Below are 14,896 nucleotides of genomic sequence, written 5' to 3'. Positions count from 1 at the left end.
CCTTGCTGTCTCATGGATTAGATCACACTTACTTGTTCCTACTTGTTCCCATTGTCTAAAATCCCATCTCCTGGTGGGAATGTGATGTGTTGTAAATTGCGGATTGTGATAGGGATTGAGTAGTGAGAATTTAGACTATTTAGTGTCCAGTTGGTGTTATATTGAATATATGGTGGTTAAGGTGAGGTTCCTGGATCAGTTTTTATCAGTTGTAAATAGAGCATTTAGTTGTCATAGCTCTCTAGAATAGTGATCTTAAGACAAAATAGTGACTTTATTCAAATTTTGCTGGATCCCCTCCAGCCTAGAAAAGAAAAAAAAAAAAACTCCACTTGACTCTGATGCCATCACGGATAAACCATCGGTTGATTGATTCATTCAACAATTATTCACATAGATAACTGGATACAATGCTCGGTGTTAATGAAGTAGTGGTCAACAAAATACTCACTGGGTCCATGCTTGTGGAGTTTAGAACGTATTAGGGAAGATAGACATCAAAAAAGCAAATCCAGTGTGATGAATGTTATGACAAAGGAAATAAAGTAATATGCAGGGGATGGTAATGAGGAGATGTCAGAGAAGGTTTTCTGAGAAAGTGACCTTCAGGCCAATACTTGAAATGGACGTTTGACAGGTGGAGGCGGTGGACAGAGAGTAGGGTGACCAACTCAGTGCTAGTTTGCTGAGGGCTTTCCTGCATTTAATGTTGAAAATCTGGTGTCTGGGGGAAGTAAAACGATTAGTGAACAGAAAATCTTCCCAGAAGGTCATGTATGAAGGCCCAAGGTGGCTATTAGAAAGACTGAAAAAAAAAAAAAGGTGGATGTATATTGTAGCATGTATGAATACCTCGTTTCTTTTTATGGCTAAATAATATTCCATTGTATGGGTATACCACATTTTATTTGTCCATTTATCAGTTAATGGAAATAGGATTGCTTTCATTTTTTAACTGTTAGATGAAGAGTGCCTCTGTGAACGTTTGTGTATAGGTTTTTGTGTGGACATATTTTATTTCTTTTAAGTATATACATAGGAATGGAATTGCTGAGTCATAGGGTAACTCCACGTTTAACCTTTTGAGGAGCTATGAGGCTGTTATCCAAAGGCTGTACCATGTTGCAGTCCTGCCAGCAGTGTGTGAGGAGGATTCCAATTTCTCTCTGTCCTAACACCTGTTACTTTCTGTCTTTTTGATTGTAGCCATCCTCCTGAGTGTGAAATGGTATCTCATTGTGGTTGTAACTTGCATTTTCCTAAAGGCCAAGGATGTCAAGTATCTTCTAATGGGCTAATTGGCCATTTGTACATTTTTTTAGAAATATGTATTCAGATCCTTTGGGAAAGTATTTTATGTTCAGAGTTGAGCAGTTTAGAACAGTGCCTCTCAGTATCTTTTGGTGATGGACTTAGTAACTTTTGTAAAATACTATAAAATGGAAATGAAAGAGAAACCAGACATACAAAATACAAGCCCCTTTTGTTGTTGTTAGGGTCAACAGCAGATTACTGTGTCAAATGCTCTGAAAATTGCTAAAGTCTTTTTCCTCAATTTCTGTTCACTGAGTACTAATTTAAAAAAAAAAAAAAAGCCAGTCCATTTAACACTCTTTGAGTGGTACTGCTTTAAATTACTAAAAGGAATTTGAAAAATAAGTGCAGCTTTTCTTGTGTTGGAACGCAAGGCAATTGCTTGTTTCTTGTATTTTCTGTACTTCCAACTCTGATTCCCAATTCTAACTTGCTGTTGAGGTAATCCCACAGAGGACTTGATGAAATGCTTGATGAAATCATCAAGCATTTCATACAGATTTTACTCAAGCAAGTTATGTTTTATTGGGATAAGCTTGAGGGTTCAGTTTCCGCAGAAGATAAGGCACATGAGGTTTGCAGCCAGTGAAGGCAGCCTTCTGACCCATTCCCAGTTTTCTTCCTAGGAGATACTGTCAATGTTGATGACACTGTGCTTGTGAAAAGGGGGTTTCTCTGGGTTCAGAAGCCCAGAATGCAGGTTTTCCATAAAGCCTGGTATACTTCAACCATGTCACCCTGAAATTCCAAATTACCTGATTTGTTTATAAATAAATAATTTATCACTTGGCTGTAATGTCCTTGTTCTGAGCATAATTTCTTACCTCGTTTGTAGTTAATAGAAAAATAAACATTATATGTCCTCAGCCTCTTTCTGACCCTGTAGCCATGAACAGTTTGTGAGCATGAGTAGTTCATTATTTCCTGTCTTATAAGGTCCAGGGGTTAAGTATTCAGGCTGTTCCGGTCTCTGAAACCATATAGACTAGGGACACCAAGGAATACATTCTTATGCTCTCCTGATGATTTGTTTTTGGTGGTGAAATTCTGAAACAATTGTGGGTCATTAGAAAGTGTCTTATTTGTTTATAGTGGACCAAAACTAATGAGGATATATATTTATGAATCATTTGAAGTGAGTTTAAACATTTGTTAGTCTTTCTGTGTTAAATGGATTATTTTCAGATTGATACATACAGCAAATTAAGGAAAGTGTTCTTTGCCAGGCAGGAATTTAAAATCTTGTAGAAAGAGAGAAGAAAAGTTAGATGCCAGTGATTGACGTTCAAAGAAGTGTGTAAGTATAAAACCTAAGGATGGCACTGTATCATTCTGGGTCCAATCAGGAGAGAAATCACACAGTAACTTGAACATGGAAAGAATTATTGACTATAACGAGAGTGGGATAATGAGGGCTGAGCTAGTAAGAAGTAAATAGAACTCTAAAGAATATAGGAATAGATAAGGAGCAGCTGCTATCCCTAGGGCTCATATCTCAGCACCTTGGAAGGGGCCCTCCTTCCCCCAGAGTTGAGATCTAGACCTTGTTGGAGACAGCATGGCTGTGGATCCCTGAATGGCAGAGGTTCTCTGTGGACGGAACTTGCTGGACATTTCTGCTCTCTAGGGTACCAGAGCATCTGTTGACGGGGAGGTGTTAACTTCACTACAAAAGCTCCCAAAAAGAGTGAGGAGAAGCTACTGGGTATCCTCCCCGGCGATCACCTGGCCATAAAGATGTCTGGTGCTGTAGGAATCTGGGGAGCCAAGCTACCAGAACCAGGAAGCGAAACTTTTCTCCTTTGTTGTCTCTCCTGCGCCCTCTACTGATAAAGCTTAATATCGTGCTGGTTGGCCAAGGAAAAACACTTTAAGGTCCCAGATCCATTTTCAGAGTAGACAAAAAGATTGAACGTGTAATTGAGAGACACTAAATTAATAACCCGCATGAAAATGGTAAGTAATGCTGTCAGAGCTCATAGGTGTAGAGCTCCTGTGAGATTATGATAGTTGAAGATGTAGTATAAGAAGGAGCTCTTTTATAAGATCAGTAGGGCTTTTTTTTTTTTTTTAATTCAACTGTGGTCGACATATAATGTTATATTACTTTCAGGTGTACAACATAGTGATTGGACACTTCTATATATTATAAAATGCCCACCACAGTAAGTGTGGTACCATCTGTCACCATACAATGTTATTACGGTATTATTGACTATAGTCCCTGTGGCATACTTTTCATTCCTGTGACTTTTCATGAGAGACACAGAGAGACCGAGGCATAGACAGAGGGAGAATCAGGCACCATGCGAGAACCCTGATGCAGGACTTGATCCCGGGACCTGGGATAATGCCCTGAGCCAAAGGCAGAGGCTCAGATGCTGAGCCACCCAAGCATCCTGTTTGTAACTCTTTTTTTTTTTTTTTTTTTTAAGATTTTATTTATTTATTCATGAGAGAGAGAGAGAGAGAGAGAGAGGCAGAGACATAGGCTGAGAGGGAAGCAAGCTCCATTCAGGGAGCCCGACGTGGGACCTAATCCCAGGTCCCCAGGATCACACCCTGGGCCAGAGGCAGGCACTCAACCACTGAGCCACCCAGGTGTTCAAAGTTTGTACCTCTTAATCCCTTTCACCTTCACCTTTTTTTTTGCCCAAGTTCTTCTTTTTTTTTTTTTAATTGAAGATGACAACGTTCTTCCTCATTACAAAAACAGCACATGTTCATTTTATAAAAATCATAGACAAATATTTTTGTACTTGTGTATATTATAGAAAAATGGAAAAGGCAATCAGCTCTACTACCCATAAAGAGAACCAGTGTTAATGATTTGATAAAATATGACTAGGTAGAGGAGATAGTAGGGAGGGAAAGCTTTCTGTGATGGTGCTTGCTGCTGCTTTTGTTTATTTGCTTACAGAAAAAACTGGCTTTGAAATATAATAATGCTAAATGATATATAGTAGGGCAGCCCGGATGGCTCAGTGGTTTAGCGCCACCTTCGGCCCAGGATGTGATCCGGAGAACCAGGATCGAGTCCCACTTCGGGCTCCCTGCATGGAGCCTGCTTCTCCCTCTGCCTGTCTCTGCCTCTCTCTGTGTTTCTTTCATGAATAAATAAATAAAATCTTTAAAAATAAATAAATAAATGATATATACTAGCATTTTGAGGAACTTTCTGTCTTTGGTGTTTATATGAAATTTATGTAAGTTCTTTTAAAACTTTTTTGTGTTTTATTTTTTTGTTTGAATTGTATTATTTTTAAAATTCCAGTATAATTAATATACAGTGTTATATTAGTTCAGGTGTATAGTATACTGATTCAACAATTCTGTGCACTACTCAGTGCTCATCACAGTAAGGGTACTCAGTCTTCCTCACCTATTTCATTTCACCCATTCCCCCCACCCACCTCCTCTCTGGTAACCATCAGTTTTTTTCTCTGAATTTAAGAGTCTGTTGGGTTTTTTTAAAAATCTCTTGTTGTTCTTTGTCTTATTTCTTAAATTCCCCGTAGGAGTACAATCATATGATATTTGTCTGATTCATTTTCCATAGCTTTCTATCCTCTAGATTCATCCGAGTTGTTGCAAATGGCAATATTTCATTCTTTTTTTTGTGACTTTCATTCTTTTTTATGGTAATATTCCATTGTATTTATATACTGCATCTTTATCCATTCATCTATTGATGGACACTTGGATTGCTTCCATAATTTGGCTATTGTAAATAATGCTGCAATAAACCTAGGGGTGCATATATCTTTTTGAATTAGTGCCTTTTAATTTCTTTGGGTAAGTACCCAATAGAATTGCTGGATCATAATTTTTTTTTCTAATTTTTGAGGAATTTCCATAGTCTTTTCCACAGTGGCTGTGCCAGTTTGCATTCCCATCGACAGTGCATGAGGGCTCCTTTGTCTCTGCATCCTTGCCAACATTTGTTCCTTGTGTTTTTTATTTTCTCCTTCTGACAGGTGTGAGATGACGGGATCTCATGGTTTTGATTTGCATCTACCACGTGATTAGTGGTGTTGAGCATCTTTTCATGTGTCTGTTGGCCATTTGTAGGTATTTAGAGAAATCTCTGTTCATGTCTTCTCATTTTTAAATTGGATTGTTTTTTGGGTGTTGAGCTGTATAAGTTCTTTATATATTTTGGATACTAACTCTTTATCATCTATATTATTTGCAAATATCTTCTCTCATTCAGTATGTTGTCTTTTAGTTTTGTTGTTTGTTTCCATTTGCTGTATGGAACCTTTTTTTTTTTATGTAGTATGTATGTAACTTCTTTAAGAATTTTGTCAAGTAGGCAATCACTAGACATCACTTTGGGGCCCTTTAAGTGACCATTAGGAAGGTGATCACAATATAATCACATTGATAGAATGTTGTATCTTAGAAGTCATCATGCTTTTGTTCTCTTTGCTCAAATATTGTCATATGAATGTTCCTCTTAGGAACAGGGTTCTAGCAGACTTAACCTGGGAAAACAAATTGAAAACTAAATCTTGCCCTTGTTGAGGTGTAGGGATTAATCCTTCCCTGAATATCAAAGACTAAAGAATTCTCATGAAAGAGAAAGACTTTGTAATACCACATCATTGATTATTGGCATTACTACTTTAAAAGTTGGACAGTAATTCTAGAGAATGAAAACAAAGTTCTTGGGTGTTAACCCACAACTGGGATCATATAAATGGACAGGATACATGATAGTAGGCCCATTTTCAGAGAAATTACTTGTCCTACTAAATCCAGACTAGTTCCTATTGAATTACCAGCCTTTTAACCAAGTTGGTACAGAAATGAATTGTTTGCTTTTCATTTTTACAAATTTAAGAAAAATATTAAAACTTTAATGTAAGTTTAGTTTTTAAAACCTTTAAGCCACATTTTAAACCTTTAAGCTACATGTGACTACTGAGCACTTGATAGATGGCTAATGTGACTAAGTAAATGAATGTTATTGCATTTTTATTAAATTTATTTATTTATTTTTTAAACATTTTTTTAAAATTTTTATTTATTTATGATAGAGAGAGAGAGAGCGAGAGAGGCAGAGACACAGGCAGAGGGAGAAGCAGGCTCCATGCAGGGAGCCCGACGTGGGATTCGATCCCAGGTCTCCAGGATCGCGCCCTGGGCCAAAGGCAGGCGCCAAACCGCTGCGCCACCTAGGGATCCCCAATTTTTATTAAATTTAAATAGCCATCTATGGCCAGTATGTCTACACATATTGGATAGCACAGTTTACAGAATGTAAGGAAACAAGTTTTAAAGAAAACAAGTAATTTGAAGGTGATTTTAGAAACAACTTCTCTTTGAGGGTCAACCTCTCTACATGATGGTATTCCATATTCCCCAAATATCTTAATTTGATGTATTTTGAAAATTTTTTTCATATCACTAATTAGTAAAATTTGATAAAGATCCGGGATCCCTGGGTGGCGCAGCGGTTTAGCGCCTGCCTTTGGCCCAGGGCGCGATTCTGGAGAACCGGGATCGAATCCCACGTCGGGCTCCCGGTGCATGGAGCCTGCTTCTCCCTCTGCCTGTGTCTCTGCCTCTCTCTCTCTCTCTCTGTGACTATCATAAATAAATTAAAAAAAAAATTGATAAAGATCCATTTCTTCTTTTAAGGTATCTTAAAAAACCATATCCCAAAGCTAGCTCAGTTGTTGGAGTGTGTGAGTCTTAATCTGGGGATCATGAGTTTGAGCCCTGTGTTGCGCATAGAGATAACTAAAAAATTTTAAAATAAAAATCCATATCCCTCAGTAATGTCTGTTTTTATAACCTTACTTGCATACCTAATCGTGATTCATTTTAGTATGCATTTGTTGAGCACATTGTTTGCCAAACTCTATTATGTATGTTCTAGCAGTACAAATACTAATAAGGCATAATTGTCATTAGCCATTTAGTCTAGCTGGGATTAAGAGGGAGAGAAGTGGGGTTAAAGGAAAACTTTTTAGTGTTCAGCTTTTTGTTGTTTTTAAATAGGCTTCAAGTCTGATGTGGGGCTTGAACCTCGGACCCTGAGATTAGTAAGTTGCATGCTCTACCAACTGAGCAAGCCAGATGCCCTTAAAGGTTTTTTTAAACCTCTGGATACCATTTGATATAGTTTAGGAATATATATATTTTTAAATTTACCTCATTTTTCAAAAAACATTTTTCTTAAAGCAAGGAGGGATTTTATGCATCTCCTCTGTCTTTGCTGGATTATTTTATTTCACACTCTGCCATAAGTGGAATGCAGCCTCAGAATTCTCATCCCAGTGTATAGGAAGATGGGGCAGCTAGCCACTCAGGAATCACTCAGAGTAGCTCTGTGAAGTGAAGCTTGCTGGCTATTTGGGATCTATAGTAGTACCTGGAATATCCTTCCTCCATTTTTTAATCTGTGGAAACTGTCCTTTACGTCATTTTTCAAGTCAATGTCATGCTGTTTCACAAATCATTTTATTTTATTTTTTTTAATTAAAAATATTTTATTTGTTCATGAGAGGCACAGAGAGAGAGAGAGAGAGAGAGAGAGTGAGAGAGACACAGGCAGAGGGAGAAGCAGGCTCCATGCAGGGAGCCCTCGCAGGACTCCAGGACCACCCCCTGAGCCTAAGGCAGGCTCTGAGCCACCCAGGGATCCCTCACAAATCATTTTAAAGTGATAGAAGTCTTACTGTGATTTTAAAGTGATAGAAGTCTTACTCCTCCATACTCATGCGTTCATCCAGCATATATTTATGGATTGCCTTGTATATGGCAGGTTCTGTTGAACCATGAGGTGGGAAGTGAACTTATGTCACTTGTAGACTGAGACATGCCCCCTCAGTCTCTGTCTTCCATTTTGGTGGCATCTTGTTAGGATAGGGGAACATTAGAATCACAGCAGCCTAGGTTCATAAATCATCTTAAAGAGAAGAACTAACTTTCTCAGATTTAGTGTCTACTAGAAATAAACCTTCATGGTTTTAAAACATTGAGATTTTGGGATATGTTTGTTACCAGTGCATAGCCTGGCCCGACAAAGGGTTGTTTCTGGTTTTTTACTGGTATGACAGTGATACTATATATTCTCATAATTTGCACATGTGCAAGAGTTTTTTGGATTTATATCGAGGAGTAAAATTGCTGAGTTGCAGAATGTTAAGGATAGAACATCTACTTTACAAGCTATTACCAATTCTTTTCTAACATAATTTTGCTACTTTGCACTCCTGTTAGCAGTTATGAAAGTTCTCTTTGCTCTACATCCTTGGTAACATTTGGTTTTGGTAATCAAAATTTACCAATCAAGAAGGTGTAAGGCCTTTATGAGGCCTTTCTTAATTTTTGCCAATCAAGAAGGTGTAAAATGGCATCTGCTAATGGCCTTACCTTATAGTTCCATGATTTTTTATGAGATTGAGCATGTTCTCATGTACTTACTCACTTCATCATCTTATGTGAAGTGCCCATTCGTGTCATTTGCTCAATATTGATTGGATTGTTTGTCTTTTATTTATTTATAGGAATTCTTTATATATCCTTCTTATACATAAAGATATCCTCCTATATAAAAGTCTTAAATTCCTGAACGTAAGTATCTCTCCATTTATTAGTTCTCCTTGATATCTTTTTATTTTTATTTTTTTCCATGAGAGACACAGAGAGAGGTGGAGACACAGGCAGAGGGAGAAGCAGGCTCCCAACAGGAAGACGATACAGGACTCCATCCCAGGACCCTAGGAGCACGACCCAACCCAAAGGCAGACACTCAACAATTGAGCCACCCAGGTGTCCCCTCCTTAATATCTTTGAATGTATATTCTTCCTGTAAAAATTCTAGTTCCATGGATCCCATACTGTACCAACACACCCTGCAATACTTCACTAAGCTCAGAGACACAGTGAGATTTTACATTTTAGAGGGAATCCATATTGACATCTGTTGAACACCACGTGGACTTCTAGCACTAGGGAATTCCACAGTTTCAACATTAAGTTGTGATACATTTGATAATATCTATCTTTGATGGAGTACTTGCTGTAATTAAAAGTATAGAAATCAGTGTGAAACAGGAAATAAGGGTGGGCAGTGTCTGAGGTCTTCTATTGTGCAGTGCCCATCAGGTGCATGTTTCTAGTTCGTAGGTGATTGAGAAAGAAATTAAAAAAAATTTTTCAGGCAAATTGAATTTAAATAAAATATTTTTCAAAAATGAAAAAATGTTCAGTTTATATGTATTGCTTTTTTAAATACTAAGTTTTTAGCATATAAATCCTAATAAAGTTGTTTCAACCTAACTACTAAATAAATGAAACTGTTAGAAATTTCTTTTGGCATTGTGAACAATTACTGAGAATAGCAAGGGTATCATGAATTGAGAAGGTTTGGGAACTTCTAGGAAATTCATTTTTAAAAAATTACATTATGTAAATGGTATCTTTTCCCCATCCCATTTCATTTTGTTTAGTATACAAAAATGCAGTTGGGACACTTGGGTGGCTTAGCGGTTGAGCGTCTGCCTTTGGCCCAGGGCATGATCCAAGGATCTGGGATCGAGTCCCGCATTGGGCTCCCTGCATGGAGCCTGCTTCTCCCTCTGCCTGTGTCTCTGCCTCTCTCTCTCTCTCTCTCTGTCTGTCTCATGAATAAATAAATAAAATCTTAAAAAAAAAATGCAGCTGAGCTTTGTATATTTCTCTTTATCTTGTAAAAGTTGCTAAATTTGTGTTTATCTTAATAATTTATCATAGTTTTTTAGCTACCACCTCACACCTGTCAGAATGGCTAAAATTAACAACACAAAAACAACAGGTGTTGGTGAGGATACAGAGAAAGGGGAACCTTCTTGAACTGTTGGTAGGAATGCAAACTCGGTGCAGCCACTCTGGAAAACAGTGTGGGGGTTCCTCAAAAAGTTAAAAATAGAACTACCCTACAATCCAGCAATTACACTACTATGTATTTACCCAAAGAATAGAAACATAGTGATCTGAAGGGGCACATGGACCCCAATGTTTATAGCAACAATGTCCACAATAGCCAAAGTATGGAAAGAGCCCACTGCTTTGGGCACGTGGGCGCGCGCGCGCGCGCGCGCACACACACACACACACACACACACACACTGCAAATTATTGCTCAGCCATCAAAAAATGAAATTTTGCAGGTCGCCTGTGTGGCTCAGTGGTTGAGCATCTCCCATTGGCTGTAGGGTGGGGTGATCCCGCGGTCCCGGGATCGATTCCCACATTGGGCTCATGCATGGAGCCTGCTCCTCCCTCTGCCTGTGTCTCTGCTTCTCTCTCTGTGTCTCTCATGAATAAATAAAATATTTTTTTAAAGTGAAATTTGCAATTTGCAGTGATGTGTGGATGGAGCTGGACTGTATTATGCTAATTGAAATAAGTTAGAGAAAGACAAATACTGTATGATTTCACTTACATGTGGAATTTAAATTTTTTTTTAATTTTTTATTTATTTATGATAGTCACAGAGAGAGAGAGAGAGGCAGAGACACAGGCGGAGGGAGAAGCAGGCTCCATGCACCGGGAGCCTGACGTGGGATTCGATCCCGGGTCTCCAGGATCGCGCCCTGGGCCAAAGGCAGGCGCCAAACCACTGCGCCACCCAGGGATCCCTACATGTGGAATTTAAAAAACAAAGCAGATGAACATATTGGAGAGGGGAAAAAAGGGCGGGAAACAAACTGTAAGAGACTTAAGGATAGAGAAGGAACTGAGGATTGATGGGGAGGGGGATGGGCTAGATAAATGTTGGGGATTAAGGAGGGCACTTAATTTGATGAACATTGGGTGTTGGATGTAAGTGATGAACTCCTGAATCCTACTCCTGAAACCAATTTTATACTGTTAACCAGAATTAAATAAAATTAAAAAAAAACAATTTATCATAGTTTTGTTTGCATTTTGTAAACAATCTTATTATTTGCAGTAAATGATACTTGTTTTTTCTAGTATAGCAAAAACATTGGAGAAAAGGGAAAAAATGATAAATCCAGATAAATTTTGTTTTTTAAGATTTTATCTATTTATTCATGAGAGACACAAGGAGAGAGAGAGGCAGAGACACAGGCAGAGGGAGAAGCAGACTCCATGCCGGGAGCCCGACATGGGACTCGATCCCAGGACCCCAGGATCAGGCCCTGGGTTGAAGGCGGCGCTAAACCGCTGAGCCACCCGGGCTGCCCACCAGATAAAATTTTTCAAAGCATGTTTCACATCCTGCATTCTCCTATCCCCACTCGCTGTGGAAATAGTAGTTCAAGTATTACTACCTTTTCTAGCTCATTGAATTGAGGGACTAGAAAGACAAATGAATTGGCTTTCGGTATACAACTTGATTAGTTCAGTAGTGTATTTACCTAATCTAGTAAACGTTATGTTTAGGTGAAAAACATTTTGAAATTCTACCCTGTTGATGTGTATATATGTGTGTGTTTATATATATAAATAACACTTTGCTAGATGCTATTGGGGAATAGAGATAAAAATTAGTATCTTCTCACAAAGACAGTTCAGTAGAGGAAATACAATACATCATAATAGCTTTTTAGCTATTATGAAGCAGTGTCATAATCTGATTAATGAAGATTTGATAAATGTGTGATACATACAATAATGTAGGAAGTTCCCGTTGTAGATTTTGTTGTCCCTAAAGATGTAACAGCAAAAGAAAATGGGAATTTTCAACCATTGCCAATTTACATTTAGTTCTCTTTAGTGGTCTTCATTTCATTTAATAGTTAAACTAAGTAAGGTTCATGTATTGTCTATGAAATGAAAAATGCAAGGATTTTTTTTTTTTTTTTTTTTAAGATTTATATCAAAGAGAGAGAGTGAGTCGGGGAGGGGAGGAAAAGGAGAAGCAGACTCCTGCTGAGCCTGGACATGGAGCTCAGGCTCCCAACTTGGAGATCATGATCTGAGCAGAAACCAAGAATTGGTGTTCAACCACCTAAGCCATCTAGACACCCCAGTGTAAGCATATTTTTAGTAGCCCATGTATTATTAGATTGGGCATCTGTGATGTTTATTTCAACTAGTAGTAGTCATTCTACTTTTGCTGGTGATTAAATATAACTTCCAAAGTTCTAAAATCAAATATATGAAGCAAGATATATCCAGAGAAGTCTTTTAATTCAGTTCCATCCATTTTGTTCCCTCCCTTCCCCTGAGTAACCATTGAGAAAATTATGGTTTATCCTTCTATTAAAAAAATACTAATAAACTTGTGTGTGTGTATGTGTGCATGTCTGTGTGTTGACATGCCTTTCCTTTCCCTTTGGTAGCATACCATACGTATATTTTTCTCCCATCTTGCATTTTCATTAGTAATATATCTTGAGATCACTCTATAGTGTAGATTGACTTCCTCATTTCTTTTTACACTTTCATAGTACTTGAGTGGGTGATACATCATAGCTAATTCAATCAGCCTCCTATTTATTGCCATTTGAAATGTTTCTAGTCTTTTGCTGTTATACATAATAGCCTGTTATTTATATATGTTTATTTATTTTTTTGTTTTTTAGTTTTGAGGGGGAAATTCATAACAAAAAATAAAGGGAAAGCTTTAATAAAATATGTATTTCTATGTAAATCTTTGATAATAAGTCCTCTAAAAATCAGTATGAAGTGCCTATATTCATAGGCTTGGCTTTAATACAGTCTCATGCAAACGTACTGCCATTGATAACTCCACCAGCATGAGCATGTTGCTTTAAGTGATATACTCAAAATGGTAAATAAACTTCTCAGTAAAAGTGAACTGAGCAAGACGAAGTCCAAGCTCTTGGTTTCATTGTAGTTGCATAGCTGGAAAATTCAATGTGAAACTGTAAAAAATATATTTTATTGTATGCAAATTAGAACTATGTTCTTTTTTTTGTTTTTTTTTTAATTTTTTTTTTAATTTTTATTTATTTATGATAGTCACAGAGAGAGAGAGAGAGAGAGAGGCAGAGATACAGGCAGAGGGAGAAGCAGGCTCCATGCACCGGGAGCCCGACGTGGGATTCGATCCCGGGTCTCCAGGATCGCGCCCTGGGCCAAAGGCAGGCGCCAAACTGCTGCGCCACCCAGGGATCCCTAGAACTATGTTCTATATTCAGATTTTATGTATATATATATATATATTTTTTTAACTATAAATCAGTACGTGGTGGGACATTCAAGAGTTGTGAGGACATGGGGTGCCTGGGTGGCTTAGTTGATTAAGCATCTGATTTTTTAATCTTAGGTCTTGATTTCAGGGTTGTAAGTTCAAGCCCTCCACTAGGCTCCACACTGGGTATGGAGCCTACTTAAAAAATAAATAAAAATAATTATAGAAAGAGTTGTGAAGACTAGCTGGCACATGACAGAATGATGGTATCTATGTCATCTGCTCAATAAATACCAGTAGAGAGCCCTCTTCTTTTTTTTTTTCCCTAAGATTTTATGTATTCATGAGAGACACAGACAGAAGCAGAGACACAGGCAGAGGGAGACTCGATCCCAGGACCTCAGGATCACGCCCTGAGCCAAAGGCAGATGCTCAACCGCTGAGCCACCCAGGTGCTCCTGGTAGAGCCTTCTTTAAAAATATTTACTTATTTTAGAGAGCGCTCACAAGCAGGGGCAGAGGCAGAGGGAGAGAGAAAATCCCAAGCAGACTCCCCAGGAACCTGATCTCACTACTGTGAGATCATGACCTGAGCCAAAATCAAGAGCTGACACCGAACTGACCACCCAGGTGCCCTTAGAACCCCTTTTCATCGTCTGGGTATTTATTTGTGCTTTCTCTGTTTCTTGATTAAATTTGTCAGAGGTACTAGTTTTGTCTGAAATCCAACTTTCAGCTTTATTGATCTCCACTGTATGTACAATAGTCTTCTGTTTAGCAATTTCAAGTTTTTATCTGAATTACTTTCTTCCTACTTCTTTGGGTTTACTTTGCTTTTGTTTTGCTTTTTTTTTTTTTAAAGATTGATTGATTGATTGATTTATGATAGAGGCAGAGACACAAGCAGAGGGAGAAACAGGCTCCATGCCAGGAGCCCGACGTGGGACTCGATCCTGCGACTCCAGGATCGTGCCCTGGCCCAAAGGCAGGCAGCAAACCACTGAGCCACTGAGGGATCCCCTTGTTTTGCTTCTTAGGCTAAATGTTTAACTCATTTTTAGTTCTTTTTTTTTTTTTTTTTTTTAATTTGTGGGGGAGACTTCACATTTGCTCCCTTATTTTTATTTATTTATTTTTTAATATTTCACTTATGATGGTCACACACAGAGAGAGAGAGAGAGAGGCAGAGACGTAGGTAGAGGGAGAAGCAGGCTCCATGCACCGGGAGCCCGACGTGGGATTCGATCCCGGGTCTCCAGGATTGCGCCCTGGGCCAAAAGGCAGGCGCCAAACCGCTGTGCCACCCAGGGATCCCTAGTTCTTTTTTTAAAGTAAAACTTTAGAACTAGAAGTGTTTTAATCACATCCTACAATGTGTGTGTGTGTGTGTTAAAATATATATATAACATAAAATTTGCCATTTTCAAAACTTGTTTTATTTTCCCAAACAGAAACTCTGTA

At 38.2% G+C, this 14,896-nt stretch overlaps 1 protein-coding gene across 2 annotated transcripts in view; it reads left to right on the top strand.

The window, feature by feature from the left end:
* PAK2 (p21 (RAC1) activated kinase 2) overlaps positions 1 to 14,896 on the top strand; it is a 90,487-nt gene that overhangs the window by 16,516 nt on the left and 59,075 nt on the right. The window contains exon 1 of one of the 2 annotated variants that reach the window (XM_041726599.1): positions 12,168 to 12,309. The exons of the other annotated variant lie outside the window; for it this stretch is intronic. The gene's annotated coding sequence lies outside the window, so the exon portion shown is untranslated. Of the gene's footprint in view, positions 1 to 12,167; positions 12,310 to 14,896 lie in introns of those variants that run through there. 2 annotated transcript variants of the gene reach the window in all.

The sequence above is a fragment of the Vulpes lagopus genome, chromosome 1 (assembly GCF_018345385.1).
Source record: "Vulpes lagopus strain Blue_001 chromosome 1, ASM1834538v1, whole genome shotgun sequence".
Lineage (NCBI taxonomy): Eukaryota > Metazoa > Chordata > Mammalia > Carnivora > Canidae > Vulpes > Vulpes lagopus.
The sequence above is the reverse complement of the archived record's forward strand: the minus strand, read 5'-3'. Positions and strand labels throughout refer to the sequence as shown.